The following is a 19,244-nucleotide window of genomic DNA, read 5'->3' as shown; positions in this document are numbered from 1 at the left end:
GATGCAGACTCTTGTGGGCCTACAGGTTCAACAATCCTGTGCTCACCTTCCTTTCTAATCCATGGAGATCTCCAATATAGCACACACACCCCCATGCTCACCCTCAACATTCCACATGACCTCAGGGGCTGCATCCCTAGGCTCACCATTCCACCAGGGGACATTAAGGACAACCACAACTACACATACACTAACCTATGAGAGCCATGGTTGTTGTATGCATAGCCAACATGTCAGTGAATGTTCCTTCCCCTTGTTTAAGCTCTGATCCATACGTTTATTGAGGTTTTAATGTATTTGCTTTTAACTTGCACAGAATTTTTTTTTGAAATGTTTTTATTACTCAGTAAAACAGTATTGTTTGGAAAATCATTCATTTTTATTAGTTCCCAACATATGCTGCAGAATGCCTGGCCGTAGTGAAAGCACCCATTTTATTGTTATTGTACAGCGTGACACAACTCATAGGATCAATGACAAACACAGTGTAATAATTATAAATGTACAACAAGCACCACAACATTAATAGGTCCATTGACAGAGTTATATTCATAGATGTGCACCAAGCATCACACAGTTCCTAAAAGGCCACCAAACTGCAGGGCCAGGTCGAGCACAGTACATCACAATGCATTATACAATGCATCACAAAGCATTGGGCTTGCTGTTAAAGTGCTTTTTCAAAGCCTCCCTGCGCTGAATCGCTCTGATAGCCCTTGTGTCTGGCTCTTCAAACTCAGCAGACAGCTGTTCCACATCCACCCTCCACCCGAGCAGCAATCTTTCCCCTTTGCTTCACAGTTATTATGCAGGTAGCTATGACAATTGAGATGTTTTTGTCACTGAGATCCCATCCTGTGAGTAAACAACGTCTGTGCCCCTTCAGTCAACCAAAAGCACATTCAACTATCATCATGCACCTGGTGAGCCAGTAGTTGAATCTTTCCTTAGTGTTGTCAAGGTGGCCGGTGTTTGGCGTCATGACCCAGGGGAGAAAGAACAAGGCTGTGTCCCTCAGGCTCACTATTGGTATTTCTACATGTCCAATGGTAATCTTCCAATTGGGAAAGAAAGTCCCTGCTTGCAGCTTTCTGAACAGTTGTGTGTTCTTAAAGGTGCATTCTGTGCTTTGGATCAGCCATTATTCTGCCCTCTGTGCTTTGTCCAGTCTCCTGTTTTCTATCCGTGGAGCCCTCTCTCTCTATCAATTTCCTCCTTAAATTCATTCCTTCCAGGAGTCCTTCCTTATTGTGCTCTACATCAGCAATAATCTCCCTTTCTTGACCTTTCCCCTTCATTTTGTCCTGTTTCTTGTCTGTGTTTGTCTTGTCGATCTTAGGGCAGATCTACACTACCACTTAAGTCGATCTAACATACATTGCTCAGGGATTAAAAAAGACACCCCCCTGAGCAATGCAAATTATAGTGACCTAAGTGCTGCCCACACCAGTGCTATGTCGGTGGGAGATGCTCTCCCGCCAACATAGCTTCTGCTTCTCGTTGAGGGGGATTAATTATGCTGATGGGAGAGCACTCTCCTGTCGGCATAGAGCATCTTCACCAGATGCGCTACAGTGGTTCAGCTGCGCCGATGTAATGCTTCTAGTGTTAAACCCCTAAGCAGGTTATTTCAACAGGGAGCTATGGATTTACCCCCAAACCCCCACACTACAGATTCGTCCCCCTCCCGTATCTATCACTGGGTATGATTAATACCAAAGAGGCAGGTATAAAGTACAAACATAACAAGGTTTATTAACAAGGACCCCACAAACAGAAAACATATAACAAAGCAAAAGCACTCACTTGTTAACTATAGTCTGGCCTGAAGCCAGGAACCCCAGAATAATACAGGCATAAAAATTCTTTCCCTCAAATTTCTCAAATAGAGCCTGACACTCCCTATTTTTCTTCAAAACAAATTACTATTTCAACTCTCATAGACCTCTGGATTGTTTCCCCTTAGGCTATTGCAATGCATTTATGATGGAAGAAATATTAGTTTTACTGAGGCATCAGCAGGAGCTGGGAATGCCTATTGTATAGACTGATGTGAAATTTGTTAAGTTTAGACCATTCCCTTTAATTATATTTTGCTGTAAATTTTCCTTATTTTTACAGAAGGTTTGTGTGATGACAGTACTGTCCACTGGAGGTCCATTGTTCCTAATATATTATTTGTGACAAACTACACAAATATTACTTGTCTCTTTGGCTATTTTAGAATTGCCAACCTGAAGAGATCAAAAATCATGAGTCAGTCCCCAAAATACCAGGAGACTGGCCCAAACAATCATGAGGCTTTTGAAAAGATTATATGGGGCAGGGGGGAGGCGTTGACTTTGTTTTAGGGCGGTCTATTGAGTTTTGAACTCCCCTTGCCTGGCCCCAGTGTGTGTATGAGACAGTGTTGCCCACTCTCCCAAATGTATTGGGTAAGGTGATTCTGGCCCCTGCTGAAGGAGCCCCCTTCAGTTCAGCCCTTCCAATCCCCATCTCATCAATTCAGCACCCCATTAGCCTGTCCTCATCGGTTCAGCCTGCTCCCCCAACTTCCCCTCAGCTCAACCTCTCAGCCTCACCTCTGCTCCTCCTGAGATTCTTCACTCCCCTCTCCCAGGCCTGGAGGGCTGCAGCAGGGTTCCCTCTCCCACTTCCAAGCTGTGGTGGGAGCAGTTCTGGGAGCTGTTCACCCTCCTTTGCCAGGTGGCAACACTGCTTCTTCGCATTTGATACTGTGTATAATCCTGACTGAACTGTTTGAAAATTGGGAATTTCTGACCTGTGGGAAATTCTGCTGTTTCAATATTTGTTTTCATTCTGAATTGGGACAAAAAGGTGACATATTCCAATATTTTGTGGAACAGAAAGTTCCCCCCCCAAAATTATTTGAAATGTTTCATTTTGACATTCCTGAAATGGACTGTTTGGTTTGTTAAATTGAATCAAAACATTTAATCTCAGCTCGGTTTGACATTAATCTGTCCCCTAAACTGCCACAGTGCCTCATGGGATTTGTAGTTCTAATGTCTTACACTCTCATTCTCCTGTGTGGACTGGGCTCCTGAGTCAGACTGCATTTCCCATTGATACATTATGGTCTTGTGACATGAATCAGTTCAATCAGGAGGTCGACCACAGTGCACAGTACAAGGACATGTAGTCTAGCCGTGGAGACTGGCCTAGAGGAAAGAATAAATACAGTAAGCACCTGAACTGCAATTCTCATGTGGCACTGTGGCAACTCAAGCAGACACTGATTGATATTGAACGGACCAAAACAAAAACATTTTTATTTAGGTCAACCTGACATGAAGTGAAATATTTTGTTTTGATTTTCCCAATAGAAAACTGATAATCAGCAAAATCAAAATTTTTCCACAGAAAATGTTGGTTTTGTAGAAACTGCATTTTCCATCAAAAAACATTTTGATGTAAAATTCCTGAGCAGCTGTGGGAATATTGCATTTCCAGCCTGTAGTAGGGTTTTAGGAGACAAATAAGTAAACACAAGCATGAGATGAATAGAATCTAGCTTTATTTACAACATGTACAGTTCTTGATGATTCTAGATGTGAGAACAGGTATGGATATCAATTTAGGCCTAAACTATGTTGTTTTTTCTATGTGTCCACAAATGTCATAATTTTCCTCTTCAAGACAAACTCTGTCCTCCCAGCCAGCACATTCTGACTTTCAGGTGAGAGTCTGAGTTTAACCCAAAGTTGCCAACTCTTGCAATTTTATTGAGTCTCGCAAATATGTGGTGTCTTTCTTAAACCCTAGCTCCCTGAGTCTTGTGAATACATGAGAATCTCAGCTTTATTTCTTTCTTTGCTTGGAACATCACGTAGTTCCTAAAAAGAAAAGGAGTACTTGTGGCACCTTAGAGACTAACGAATTTATTCGAGCATAAGCTTTCGTGAGCTACAGCTCACTTCATCGGATGCAGACAGTGGAAAATACAGTGGGGAGATTTTATATACACAGAGAACATGAAACAATAGGTGTTACCATACACACTGTAACAAGAGTGATCAGGAAAGGTGAGCTATTACCAGCAGGAGAGCATTAGGGGGCAGTAAAAACATGTGCATCAATACATCTTGTTACAAACCTAGTCATACTGTGGGGAGAAGATATTTTTAAAAACAAACAAGCAAATAAAACTTTAACTTTAAGCAAGTCCTAGTATTTAAGTCTTGACATAAAGCTCTACTTTTTCTTTTTCAATCTATAGGTTATCCCATGTACTAGAGAGAAAGGCTGGCCCAGTGATTAGGGCACTAGTTTTGGATCTGGGGAACCTGAGTTCGTCTTTATTCAATATTTAAGTCCCTGTTCCATCACAGACTTCCTGGGTGATCTTGAGCATATCACTTAACCTCCCTGTGCCCCAGGTCCCCACCTGGGAAATGGGGATAATAGGACTGCCCGACCTTACATGGGTGTGGAAAGGATAAATACAAATAAAACCTGTGAGATGGTCAGCTCCTAAGGTAATGGAGGCCATATAAGTAAACTTAGGTCAATAAGATAGCCATGTTAAGAGGAAATTGAATCTGACTTAATTAGTTCAGAAAATGTTTTTATCTAATTCATATACTCCAATATATCATTATAAGGAGGGGTGTGGTTTTCTGAGGAGTGGAGGGAAATTGACCTAACAATTTATAGGGTCTCATGTTCTGAGACTGTGAGATCAGTCCCTGAGTTTGCTTTCCCTCTTAATTAATTGCCAGAGATGGGGAAGGCTGGGCTGGCTTGTGAGTTTCTGAGGCACCGTGAGGCAGCAAGCAGTCCTGCTTATGCTTGAGGCTCGCCCTGGAGATGGGGGTGCGGTACGATAACTGCACTGTTGGGATGTGTTCTGAGCAGGCTTTGGTTATATTATGAAACCATTTTATATTTGTCTTTTTCTCGCCTTCAGAATGATCTTAACTGGGTTTGAATGGATCTTGACTTGACAAGTGAATTGACAATTTGTGAAGGCATAAATCAGCTCAAAAAGAAAGTGAGTTAAAAACAAAACAACTAAACAAAATCAGAACAAAACAAAAGCAACCAACAACAAGAACAAAAACCCAGACTTCTCCACACTGCATCCTAGCCACTGTCTTGCATGGAACTGGGAGCTTGGATATACAGAAGTTTCAGAAAACTGTCTGGTACTCTCAATCATTTAATTAGAGCTTTGCTTTGCTGACAACCTAGGAGGCATATTTACTCTCACTAGGTAATAGGGCATTCTCTGCCAGGCATGGAGGCATGCACAAAGTCATCTGGAACTATGATAGCATGTGTGGAAATCTAAGTATATTTACTTGAGGTACATCATCTGAGTGAGACTGTTCTCATAGGACATCATAGTAATCAGCACATGATTACATGGCTCTCCTCTGTGTTGACTGACAGCTGGGGAGCTGAGGTGGTTGTTCAAGAGCAGCAGTGGGAATTGGAGAGAAAGACTGTGCTCCGAGCACTTGCCTGTACTTTCCTGAAAGGTGGGAAGGCAGAGAAAGGGAAAAGCCTCTCCGATAAGCAGCACTAAGGAATCATCTGAGAAAAGGCAACTCTTTGCCGGAAGTTTAGACAAATATTTATTTTCAGACCAGCTATGTTTAAAATTTTTTTCTTATCCTGAGACCAGTGATGTTTCTGCTTTGATTTAAGCATTCATTTGGGCCTGTACCTAAATCGCCTCAGATTAAACTACCACACAAGTGGGGCTCTTGAAAATATCCATGGCCTTATTCACCCTCAGGCTTCAGTTGTACCACAACAGATGAGCAGGGCTGGATTTACACCTTACACGCCCCTAGGCATAGCATCTTCAGGACCCTCCCCCTCCCCCCGGCAGTTGCCTTTTGTGTTGCACACAGTTTTAGAGAGGTAAGGTGCCCCTACAATGCCGGGTGCCCCTAGGCACAGGCCTAATTGGAAATCCAACCCTGCAGATGAGGATTTAAATTTAGTGCCTGCGGGCAAGAGCGGTGCGTGGAGCCTCCTGGCCCCCCCGCCTGGGATCTGGACCTGCTGGCTGCTTCTAGGGCGCGCACAGCACCACGCCAGGACAGGCAGGCAGCCTGCCTTAGCCCCCCTGCTGTGCCACTGACCGGGAGCCACCCATGGTAAGCCCATGCCCCAACCCCCAGCCCTAAGCCCCCCCCTCAAACCCAGAGCCCCCTCCTGCACCCCAAACCCCTCATGCCCAGCCCCATCCCGGACCCTGCACCCCCAGCTAGAGCCCTCATGCCTTCCCACACTCCAACTCCCTACCCCAGCCCAGAGCCCCCTCCTGCAGCCTGAACCCCTCATTTCTGGACCTATCCCAGAGCCCGCACCCCCAGTTAGAGCCCTCACCCCCTCCCGCACCCGATCCCCCTGCTCCAGCCCAGTGAAAGTGAGTGAGGGAGAGCAAGCCACGGAGGGAGGGGGAATGTAGTGAGGGGGGGCAGGGCCTCGGGGAAGGGGTGGGGCTAGGGTATTCGGTTTTGTGTGACTAGAATGTTGGCAACCCTACGTAGGGGATAGCACCAAAGTAACTAAGTCAACTCAGAAATTAGTTAGAGTTAGATCAGTGCAATTTCTGTGTGAGGCAGTCCTTGCCTGCAGGGGTTGATGACTGGGAGGACATACTGGGGAGAATAGAGAGTGATGTTCTCTTGGAGTCAGCTCACCATAAACTGGGGGACAGAACAAAGCAAAATGTGCAGACATGGACTCTGCCATCTAACTTCACCACTGTCAGTCTTTAATCTTTGTAACATACGTTGCTTGACCTCTAGTGCTGCAGCTTCCTGTACCTATGTCTACACATGAGTAAAGTAAATACTTTGTCTGTTTCTCTCCTCTTTCCCAATATACAATATGTTGTTTAACAGTAACTATAGCTTGCATTGGTCTGTTGATCTGGAGATTTCAGCTGTTGCCTATAGATCCCTGGGCATGAAGGAACTCTTCATGAGTGGAAGAGGAATTGGTTAGGGTAATTGGTCCACAGACCAAGGACTCATGCGCTTTCTATCCCTATATGTGCCACAGACAATGGATGGAGGGGTAGGGGTTCAGGAATAAAGAGAACCCTTCTACCTTTGGGTGATGGGGTGGAGGAACTTGCTTCTGCAATATAGAATGTGTATGTTTCTTGATTATTCCATGTAATGAAACCCATATGAAACCAACTAAAATGTCTAATAGATTGTTTTCTCTAGCACATAAGTTACATGTTTGAAGAGCCATCCTTTACCTGGCTGTCAGCAAATTGGCTACGAAAACTAGTTGTATGGAATTTTTTTTTCTTTCATGCTGAGAAAACAGGAGCCTTCTGCCCAGATAAGATTAACTGTCTTATTTCTGTGTTAATCTGTATCTGGCCACATTCTGAGCATTAGACAGAGCAGTACAGAAACAAAAGAGCTTGAAACAATAATTGGAGTTCAGGATGGAGAAGTTTTGAGTGTAAGCAGCATCTATTACCGGAGTGGATCCAAGTTTTTACTAAGAGGGGCTGGACTGGAGGCAGAAAGGTGGGACTATGTACAGATTGTCTGAATCTCTGCTGCTCCAGAAACATTATGTGCTGATGGTGTGATCTGGGTACCTGGGCAATTTCATTATATGCAGTGGGGACCTGGATAATACATACCAAGCCTTGCGCTGGCCACAGCATCCTTACTGTGTGAAGGACTGGTGGGTGCTGTGACAGGTGGTACAGAAGACTGGAAAGAGAGGCTTCATCATCTTGATTCCTTCCTTCCACAATTTCCTTAGCCAAATGAAGCACATCCAGCCGGAAGGGGGAAACCTGAGTGCAGGAGAGTTCTCCCAGGTGCAGCCAATAGTAGAGTCTTGTCTAACGATGCTAGTCTGAAGCTAGAAGAGTGGTGCTGCTTCAGGGCACTCTCCCAGCGCGTGGAGAAGGCTGTTTTCAGGAAGGTATGTGCGCTTTGTTTTACTCCCTGCTGAGCTGTGGACGTGTTTGAAATGAGCAACCAAGAGCTGAAGTCCTTGTTTTAAAGTTTGCAATGCCAGCTGTCTGCAAAGAAATGAGAGGGCAGGTGTTTGTCCTACCCCTTGATGTGCTCTGCTTTTCAGACTCTTCGGAACTGGGCTCTGCTGCAGCCACAAAAACCATGGCCAGACGACACCATGCTGCTGATGCCATAGTCTGAGCAGAGAGGTGTGGCGTCTGTAAACCAGGCTGTCATTGGCCATCTCTTCTCAGCACACTTTATGAAAAGTAGATGTTTAAAAAACAAACCACATAACTTCAGTTACAGAGACAAAACTTAAACCTTTCCCGAGCAGTAGCTTATTCAAACTGGCTTCAGTTCTCCTCTGAGCTCCTGCCTGGCTAGAAGAAGATTTTCCCCTCCTTTTTGTCAAGCTTTAGCCCCACATCCAGTAGCAGCCCCCTGACCTGCCCATTCCACATCCTTTTAGCCAATAACCATTTTTTGTGCCCTTGTATGGAAAATCACCTGGAGGAGGAAAAACTGGTGACTCATCTTAGCTGCTCCCTCCCCTAACTGCTATTGGGAAACAGCTATGTTGAAAAGCCACTTTCCCCCATCTCGGAATGGCTGCCTCTTCTGGTTTTAAAGGGAAGGAAAAGCCTTGGCTGTCCAAAGAGAGGAATACGTAGCTGGAGTGTGCACTTGCCTCTTAGACGTCTAATAATCTAACCTAAACTCTCGCCACTTTTCAAGCAATCCCATGAACGTCCACCTTTCCTACCATTACGTTAGGTTTTCTTTAGTGGCCGTCCCAAGATAAGGCTGCTTCTTCCACGGCTTTGAGTCAGTTCCGAGTTTACAGTGGCTCCATGAAGCCAGGCCCATACTCAGAAGGGGCCCCGACCTGCTCTGCTTGCACTGCGCCCCGAGATGCCGCTGGCTTCCCCCACCCACCGCTTGCTCCTCTTGGCCAGTCCACCAACTGGTCGAGGGCTCCTCTCCACCCCCTGATCCCACCCCCTGTTCGTCTCAGTCCCCTGGCCGGACCCCAGTGCACCTCCAGCTCTGGGCAGTCTCTGCTTCCCATCACCTGTGGGGTCCCACCTGTCTCCCCAGAGCTGAGCAGCCTGGGATTGGTGCAGAAGTGTGGCCAGTCTCAGCCAGGTGTATGTGTTGGGAGGAAACAGTGTGGAGGGCTTGGCTGGGCCCCTCCAGGCAAATGCGTCTTGAGGGATCCTGGCTGGGGCAGGTCCTGGCCTGGCTGATCGCACCACTTCCTAGGGGCCAGAGCAATTCCCGGCCCTGGGACCAGCCCTGGCTGTGCTGCCAGCTCAGCCCGGCAGACACAGTCGCCTCCCAGCAGGGCTGGTGAGTGCGACCGGCAGGCAGGGCGTAGGGGAGTGGGTCTGTGGGGAGTATGGGGGGGGCGGTGCTGGGCTGTGAAGGGGTGGGGAAGATCTGTGTGTTGGGGCACTAGGGAGTGGAGATTCCGGGGGGTGGGTGCTGGGCAGTTGTGGTGGGGTTGTAGGCAGGGGGCTGTGCATTTGTGGGTGGGTCTGGGGGGCCTCTTGCCATTGAGAGTCAGGGGATGTTGGGCAGGGTGTGTGTGTGGTGTGGGATGGGAGCTGGCAGCACAGGACCGGGCAGACCACCATGCGTCTGGCAACGGCCGGTTTGTAAATAGTGCCCTTGCAGTGAGCTAGGGTGACCAGACAGCAAGTGTAAAAAATCAAAACGGGGGTGGGGGGTAATAGGAGCCTATATAAGAAAAAGACCCAAAAATCTGGACTGTCCCTATAAAATCGGGATATCTGGTCACACTACATTGGGCAGAGCGGGGCTTCCCCTGCCATGCCATGCCCCATTGCCTCTGGCTGGCCCCTCAGTCCGGGGACTGACCTCTCCGCACCATGCTCCATTGCCTTCATGGGGGCCCACAAATATGTTTGGCGCCGGGCCCACAAAAGGTTAATCTGGCCCTGCTTTGAGTGTGCTATGATTGCTTTGAGAGAGAGATTCCTTTTATACAACATTTCCTGGGAGGGAAAGGGGAGTTGCCACCGCTCGTCTCTAGTACACTGCAGTTTGCAGGGCCCTTCAAAAGGTATCTGAACAAACAGCACTGAGTCTTAAGGGTTTCTGTTAAGCTTATGAATATGCTGCTTGTCCTGTGACCCTTACTACCCTGCTCAGCATAACACAAGGAATAGAAAGTACCAAATTAACACAGAAGCATACACCCGTGTGTTAGTGTCAATTGCTTCATCCTCCACCGAAATGCAGCCTGCCTCTAGGGTGAAAAGTGGCAGTAACAGCATGCAGCAACTCCACATGCCATTTTAGGACTGCCTTAAGAAGCTGAGACACCATTGTTTTAATGAATCCTGTTAATTTATGTTCGAGCAGGGGTTCTCAAACTGGGGGTCATGAGATTATTATGTGGCGGGTGGCAAGTACCTGCACGAAACAAAGGGCAACTCCTATAGAATAGATCATTTAAATCCAGTGTTTTAGAAAATGACACACACCTTTCTGTCGCAATGTATTTACTTCAAAAAGTATTGTAAACGTATAATGCAGCGATCGTTGTTGCCAAACAAAATATACATTTGTATTATCACCACTTTAAGGCAATTGGACTCTGCGGATTGTAGTATTGTGCGCGCAGGTTTGTCGTCTTCAGGTGGGACTGAGACAACATTCGAGGGCTTGACAGTTCAGCAGCTGAAGAGCTGCATTAAATCGACCAATCTGAATACTGAGATCGACTTCTTTTTAAAAGAATTTTTTATAATTCAACAGTCACACACAGGCAGGGGTGGCACTAGGGGGGGCTTTCGGGGACTACAGTCACCCCAAAATTTGCCTTAATTCCTCTTCCGCCCCCTGCCCCTGAGCCCACGCCTCCCAGCATAAAGGTCAAACGTTACACAGAAGTAAGGGTGGCATGGTATGACATTGCTATCCTTAGTTCTGCAGTTCTGTGCTGCTGCTGGCAGCAGTGTTGCCTTCAGAGCTGGGCACTTGGCCAGCAGCTGCTGCTCTCTGGCCGCACAGCTTTGAAGGCAGCGCCTGCCATCAGCAGTACAGAAGTAAGGGTGGCAATGGGGCAGGAGTAAGTCCATTGTGAAAAGTGATATTGACAATTTATTTGTACCTCCCCCAGTATTAAACAGTAACTATTTTATCATTATAAGCAGAAAAGTTATTTTTTAATTTGATAAAAATATGTTTTAGTCTTAATTTAAAAGCAGTGACAAAAGGTAAATTCATTTTAACTTGTACAGTTATAAATGTAGCATTTAAAATAATGTTAAATATAAAAAGGTGTTTTTAATTTATAAGGGGAGGAGGGTTGCACTCAGAAGCTTGCTGTCTGAAAGGGGTTGCTGATACAAAAAGTCTGAGAACCTCTGTAAAATGCAGAAAGAAAAGGAGGACTTGTGGTCTCTAAGGTGCCACAAGTCCTCCTTTTCTTTTTGCGGATACAGACTAACATGGCTGCTACTCTGAAACCTGTAAAATGCAGAGTAACTCAGCAGCATTACCCAACACTTAAAAGGGGTCCTCAGTGAAACTGACAAATACTTGTAAGCCAGAGACCCAGGTATGTCTATGCTGTGTTTCTTTATTTAAAAAAAACCCCAAACAACTCATGGAAGAATATCTTAGAGCCCAGGTTAGCTGGCATGGGATTGCACTTTGGGCCTACATATAGCAGTGTAGATGGTTGGGTTTGGGGAGGAGACTGCACTCTGAAACCCAGCAGGAATGTCTACTCTATTTTTAGCCCAAATGCACAAGCCTGAGTCAGTTGGCCTGGGCTCTGGAACTTGCTATGGTGGGACTTTTTTGGTTTTTGTTTTTTTTTCAGTGTAGACCTACCTGAGTGTGAAAATGTCACTGCAGTCTCTCTGGTAGCAGATTCTTACATTTGCATACAGGTATGTCACAGCAGAGCAATTTCCTCTCTTCCCTGTATTCTCAGTAGATTAATACAACTATCTGAAGTCTGCAAACCGACATTGGTTCCAGAGCTCGGTGTGATTAAATCTGCACTGACTTGCATTCTGTGCAGCTCCATTGACTTTACTGTGGTTGCACACAGGTGGCGAAGTAGCACAGAAAGTGCCCCCTCCCGCTCCCAAAGCAGCTAGACTTGTCTTAGAACAAACAGGAAACCTTTTCAGCCTCCAGGAAAAAATGAGCATGTTTCTGAACTTCAGTTCTCATAAAGTCCAGGGACTGTCTACGGCCCCTCTGAATGACAGGTGCTCTGTCTTTATTGTATCTTGGACCTCAAGAGTGTGGCAGTTGTAGACAAGTGCCCAAGGTGGGAAAGGGGACTGTGAGCCTTTCCTCTTGTGCAGAAACCCAGTGCTTTGTTCTGCACAAACAGATTGTGAAGGGGATCAGAGTACCCTCCCTAGCACTCTATGCCCCTAAGGGGAAGTAGCTGTATGGAGTGGGAGCATGTCTCCCTCCCTGCCGTGCAGTGTTTTAGCTGACAGTCCAAGGCCAGAGCTGGGGGAGTGTATGCTGTCAGCACCTCCAAAAGGGGCTGTAAGAAAGGCCCCTAAAGCTGCTCTCCTAGAAAGCCTCTGACCACTGCTGCTGGTGTGCTGCAACTTTGTGCTCCCCTCGTCTGCTCCCCTCGTCTGCTCCTGTACTGTGTCCTGGAAACCAACTTTTTTCTCAAAATGAGCTAAACTGTATCAAATATGAGAACTTTGCCCACACTACAGATGACCCATGTTGGATGGCAGGTGCTTGTTCAGCATAAGCATGAAGGAATATTTCCTGATTACTGGCTGCTGAAAAACAAGATAGATTATTGCAAACTCAAGCAGAGTTTGTGAGGGGTGGCTGCTTGCCAGGCCGTGACTTCCCTGCGCCTAGAAATCCCCACCTCCTGCAGCAGCACCAGTCAATGTCACTCCCCTGTGGTGATGTAGTGATGGTGCCATGGAAAAAACACCAAGAGAAAACATTTTTTTTCCTTATATAGTAACTCCTCACTTAACGTCCTCCCACTTAATGTTGTTTCAAAGTTATGTCGCTGCTCAATTAGAGGCATGCTCGTTTAAAGTTGTGCAATGCTCCCTTATAACTTCGTTTGGCTGTCTGCTCTGTCCACTGCATGTAAGATTTTGTGGAAGAGCAGCAACTTTACAAGGGAGCATTGCACAAGTTCCTCTTCTCTGCCTCCTCCCTCTCACTCCCAGCGCTTCCTGGGATTTCTCATGAGGCCATTAGGATAGACAATCCATTCTGCATCTCCTTTCACCCTTCACTTTTCCTATTCAGACAGCCTGCTCTGCAGACTGTTGTCATCTCATCCTGGGTAGCCTTAAGTACAAGGGCAGTTTTATTCGTTGATCACCAGTAGGAAGTCACTGGGCGTGCAGCAAAGAGTCTCATATTCTGGGCAGAGGGTGCGGACAGACACCATCTGTCTTGGCTGCTGAAAGGACTCAAACACAAGCAGAAAACTCTCTGAAGACAACTCAAAAGAAAGATCAGGGAATGGTGTGCTTCTCCTAACACATGTCCCCACTGCAACTGAAAAGATGATCACAAGCATAATCAAAGCCAATGAATTGTTTGTAGAATAGTAAATATATCTGTTAAGAAGATGGACATTATGCCCATATGTGTATTGGTTGGGAAGCAGAGTTTATATTTTAACACTACCTGTCATTGGTTATTTATCACATTTTTTTTGTTGCTCTTTGCAGCTGATCAGGACAACCTAGCTACAGCTCCCTTGTAAATGTCAATCCTTCTGCCTGAGATGACTTGAAGTCAAAGCCTTAAATGTGCATTGTAACACAGAGAAAAATATCCTCATTTTGGTATGCATAGATTTCTGCATGTAACTGATTTTGACATCAAATTTCATCACACTGTTATGAAAATGCCCTTATTTTGTAACAGCCACACATACCATAGCAGAGATGTGCAAAATCAAAACCTTGAATGCAAATATTTTTTTTAAATGGGGAGTGGGTTCAAATTTGATTAGCTTGATCTGAAGCTATCCCTCTTATGCCATTCCTTTGAACCCAAAAGAGCCTGGTTTCCAGCTCTGGTTTAGATAACTATAACTGCTCAGAAGATTTGGCTAAGTTAAATCGTGGTTCTCAACCAGAGGTAATTGTACTCATGGGATACTCAGAGGTCTTCCAGGGGGTATATCAGCTCATCTAGATATTTGCCTAGTTTTGCAACAGGCTACATAAAAAGCACTAGTGAAGTCAGTACAGACTAAAATTTCATACAGACAATGACTTGTTTATACTGCTCTACATACTATACACTGAAAGGTAAGTACAATATTTATATTCAAAATGATTTATTTTCTAATTATATGGTAAAAATGAGAAAGAGTGTGCTGTGACACTTTTGTGTTTTTATGTCTGATTTTGTAAGCATGTAGTTTAAGTGAGGTGAAACTTGGGGTACGCAAGACAAATTAGACTCCTGAAAGGGCTACAGTAGTCCGGGAAGGTTGAGAGCCACTGAGCTAGAACACCCACATGTGAAAGGGCAGAAAGGAAAATAGTGCAGCAGGTTGTTGATCCAATGGCATGTGAGTCTTATGAGATGTTCTGTCCTTTCTAGGTACTCATATGGCCCTCATCACCGTAGTATCTGAGAACCTCACAATCATTAATAGATTTCCTCCTTTTAATACCTTTTGAGGTAGGAAAATATTCCTATTTTATTTTGGTACAGGGTAGATTCGGTGATTTGCCCAAGGTCACACAGGAAGTTTATGGCTGACTCATGACCTGAATCCAGGTCTCCTACATCTATGTCCAATGCTCTATTTACTAGGCCATCCTTCTGATGAGAACAATCTTCTGGCTTTGATGAGCTTTGTGTGACTTCTCTGCTACAATCACATTCCAGTACATAAGGGGGAGCCATACCTCATGATTTCCTCACACTTTCACATGCTGGTTCTCTTAGACATAGAGAAGAAGAAAACTGAATTAAGAAGAACCCGGCGGTGGTGGTGGTATATGTACAGAGAGATTATTTAATTCTAATAGGAGAGATGCTGATCAAGAACAGCAATGTTTTATGCACTCTATCTAAGATTGGTTTCAGAGTAGCAGCTGTGTTAGTCTGAATCTGCAAAAAGAAAAGGAGGACTTGTGGCACCTTAGAGACTAACCAATTTATTTGAGCATAAGCTTTTGTGAGCTACAGCTCACTTCATCGGATGCATATAGCTCACGAAAGCTTATGCTCAAATAAATTTGTTAGTCTCTAAGGTGCCACAAGTCCTCCTTTTCTATCTAAGATTGTGTTAAGTATCAGTGGCTTTAGTGTAAATTATCCAGCAGCCTGCTTGGAGCCCTGCAGTCCCCTACCTGAGTCTTGGGAACAAGGCTATCAAGGTAGGTCCCATGCCAGTCTTTTTGCAATGGAAATCTATTAGTTTTTTTGTTTGTTTGTTTTTTGAGAGAGAGAGAGATTAGAAACTGTTGGAATTCCCTTATGCTCAGTTGTGAGCTCCCCTGCTTCCTTTTGATGCTAGCCACAGTGTTGGGAGCACTCACTAACAGTCCTCTGTATGTATACATTGGAGCTGAAGATGTAATTTCCAGCTTGAGCAGACATACATACCCACGCTAGCTCTGAGCTGTAATAGAAGTGTGGCTAGGGCAGTCTGAGCACTGGAGGAGCTAGCCATCATGAGTATGTGCCGAGGATTTCAGGCAGTGAAGAATGGTTAACCTTGTATGCTACTTGTAGCTTTGAAATTTATTTTTCCCTAGCTGGCAATGAGTTTTTTGTTACTTAAGTTGTTAAATAAATAACAACTCCTCCCTATCCTCGTCCTTTGGTGCTCACCCTTCTCTTTCTGTTGCTGCAGGTTTTTTCCCCTCTTGCATACCTTCCCGGCTTGCCAAGATCCTCAGGTTTTTGGAAAGGCAGAATCCTATTTGGATGTTATCCATTACAGGGCTGCATAACTTGCCAAATCTGTCTAAATCACACTGAAATCTTAGGGCTAAATTCTGATGTGACTGGGAGCAGAATTTGGCCCCTAGTTAAATGATCGTAGGTAAGAAGGATCCTGAGCCCTCTGTGGCCTGAAGAGTACAAATTCAGAGTCTTTTCCTTGGCCTATGTCTCCCGGAAGGCAGGACTGATGTCTGCACTCCCGGGTAACCTAGAATGCAAGTAAAGGAATTTAGATCTGTAATTGGCTCCCTCTTGGGGCTTGGCAGGCTCCTCTGCTGGCTGCTTGGAACAGTGAGATTGTCTGCGGAGGCTGTGTGTTAAAAGGCTAATTCTCTCCTTTTCAAACCCGTCAGTTCCTCATGAGATCAGTGCAAAAGGAGTTTCAACATTAAAAAAAGTGTTGTTTTCTCATGCCCGTTTTTCTGGATATGGAAATTTCCTCCAGTCAGCCCACATGCTAGTGAGCAAAGAACATTTTCCTGTGGTGTTTCTTTTGTGAATCAAGAATTAAATCCATGGCCCTATCTGCCAAAAAGAAAACTGGGCTCTTTAAGGATTGTATATTTTTCTTTTAACACTTACTGTTGTATTATCAAAGTGTGTGTGTCTGTATGTGTGTTTTCAAGAGGAAACTAAAACAAACTGAGGAAGAAAGGCACAAATTCACAGTAGTTTGTGTGATGTGTTATGTTTTACCTACCATCCCCTGTTTATACAGCAGGGCTTTAGTTTTCCTTTTATATCAAAACATAAGAGTACTTTAATTTCTTCATTACAGATAAATGATTATTTTAGATATCTCTAAGCTCACGGATTTTCACAAATTTCATGAAATATAATTTTCTCTGTGCATTTCTTGATCCAAAAGCTGTTTCCTACTGGACTCCTGAGCTCTAGGTCCTAAAAGAAAGCTGCATATATTGAAATCAAAAGTTCATGAGATGAACTTTGCTACAAATGCTGCATCTACAGATGCATGGTTTTCATAACCAGAGTCATATGGTTTTGCTTTCAACATTTCTACAACTATATGTTATTTAAGTATGTAGTTTCTGAGCCAGGATGGTGTAGATTTCTGAAGTTCATTAAGGTGAATTGGAAAAGCCAAACTATGTCTGGCTGAAAAGTAACCTTTTCAACCAACACCACCAAACCTGTGAATATTTCTGAATGCATCCGATGAAGTAAGCTGTAGCGCACGAAAGCTTATGCTCAAATAAATTTGTTAGTCTCTAAGGTGCCACAAGTCCTCCTTTTCTTTTTAAAAAAATGTCAGTTAGGGATACAGCAGGTGAATATTGATGTTGCATTTACAGAGCTTGTGACTTGTGCTGGCTTCTCTATTGGGCATAGAACATCCTTAAAATACATGTTCTCAGATTAAACCCTCTAGAGCTTTTTTTCAAAAGATTGTCTTCAGAGTGTGTGGTTGTTTTTGTTTGTTTGTTTGATATATATATATATATATATATAAAGAGAGGTGAAAGTCAAGGAGACAGATTTTGGTTTCTATTTAGTTGAGGAAAGCCACTGAATTTTTGTAATATAGAAGCTGTTTTAATTTTGTCCCTACGCATTCTCCTCCAAAACAGTGTAGCTATAGACAAAGGACCATGTTGCTTAGCAACCAGAGTGAAGCTAATCAACATAGCTGTGGATTTGACCAAAAAATAACTTATCCTGGAATTTTAAGTGGATCATTCCTCCCGCCTTCCTTCCCCCCCCCCCAAATATTTCAAATTAATATTACCCACTGGTACCCATGATTTAATCCTGGTAGGCCAAATCCAACTCTGGTGTTACTCCATTGTCTTCAATAAAGTTATACAAGGGATGAATTTGGCCCCTTTGCTAAATAGAATAAATACCTTTCTCAAAACCACTTTTTTCTGCTGTGATTTCAGTGATGCACTTACATATTTGAAAGTCCTCCTACTTTCAGTGACGGGTGATTCTTGTTTCTTTTAGATGATGCATCTCCTGGTCTCACCTCTTTTCCAGCTTGTATGCAGTGTTGCTGTAGCAGTGTTGGTCCCAGGATATTAGAGAGACAAGGTTGTTTACTTAATTCTCAGTCTCCTTGCCCAGATTGAAGGACCCTGCACGTTGTCACTCCAGCTGCTGTGTCCTCCTGTGAGTGGATCTCTCAGCAGGGTACAGGATGTTCTTTGAGGCCACTGAAGGGGCTCCAGTGGGGAGAGAAGAGACTGAACAAAGTAGAGTGAGCTGCCTCAGAATCCAGTTAGCCAAATAAAAGGCTCAAATGCCTCACAAAACAAAGGCGTTACCAAGTGACATTCACGGCAGTGCAGAGGGCCAACATGAGGCTTATGCACCACGTGAGTCCCACTTACACTGTATTTTGAGGGCTTTAAGTGGAACTGAAGGGGTACATAGGCCTTGTACTGGCCTTTGGCCAAGGGGTAAACTGACTTGTATCAAGAGGAAGAAATATTCAGCACCATGGAAGATATACTTGGTTGGGTTTGGCCTTTTGTTGTGCTGCTTGGCAAAAATGTTGGGGGAGGATCAAAGTATCCTTTTTTCCTCCCCACCCACTTCCATGCAAGAAGCAGGGCAGGATGTTTTGTTGGTGCACATGAGTGTGTCAGTACTATTGCAATCGTACAAACACCATGTACAGAAGGGGCTTGGTGTGAAGGAAGAGGGGAACTGTGAGGTTAAATCAGTGGGAACTAGTGGATGCTCGGCCCTTCTGAAAACAAGGCCACTTATTTAGATGCCCACATATGGATTTAGGCTCTTAAGTTTAGGCTCCCACTTTTGTTGTTGTTTTGAAATCTTGGCCATAATATATAACCCCTCTTCTGGTACACAGTGAGGCACAGGATTCTACTGTGAGCACACTACAGTGGTAAGAAGTGGGTGGAGAACTGCACTTCTGTAAGTGATTCCTTTCCATCATTTTCTGTGGCAAAATTATTTTAAAACAAGCTCTTTTAATGACTGCAACGGGTCTGCACAGACATGAACAACTCTGTAAAGAGAAGGCATTCGCATTAGAAACCTTATAAAGAGATGGCTTCGTGGATGAGCAGCGACTTTCTTAATAGCAGGCAAAAGCGACTTGCTTTAAAATCCAACAGAGTCATGACATCTGTCAGCTTTCTTTTTTTAACTGATTCCCCCTCCCTGCAGCCCAAGTTATATCTAATATAAGTTAGACCAAGGGTTCTCAAACTCTTCAATTTTATGGAGCCCATCATAATGGAGAGGTTGTCATGTGAACACCTCACACCCCCTTCTTGATTGTGTGAGCCCGTTCCCCAGCTACGCACAGTCACA

At 44.5% G+C, this 19,244-nt stretch overlaps 1 protein-coding gene and 1 long non-coding RNA gene across 2 annotated transcripts in view; both read right to left on the bottom strand.

Annotated features, from left to right (window-relative positions):
* USP9X (ubiquitin specific peptidase 9 X-linked) overlaps positions 1-19,244 on the bottom strand; it is a 654,895-nt gene that overhangs the window by 471,112 nt on the left and 164,539 nt on the right. The gene's annotated exons all lie outside the window — the stretch shown is intronic.
* On the bottom strand, positions 1,731-18,003 carry LOC140905310 (uncharacterized). Its single transcript, XR_012156819.1, has 3 exons — positions 17,855-18,003; positions 7,649-8,038; positions 1,731-3,182 (listed from the first exon to the last, which is right to left on the bottom strand). It is a non-coding gene; the product is annotated as an uncharacterized LOC140905310 (long non-coding RNA).

This window comes from Lepidochelys kempii, chromosome 1, assembly GCF_965140285.1.
Source record: "Lepidochelys kempii isolate rLepKem1 chromosome 1, rLepKem1.hap1, whole genome shotgun sequence".
Classification (NCBI taxonomy): Eukaryota; Metazoa; Chordata; order Testudines; family Cheloniidae; genus Lepidochelys; species Lepidochelys kempii.
This window is presented reverse-complemented; position numbering and strand designations above follow the sequence as displayed.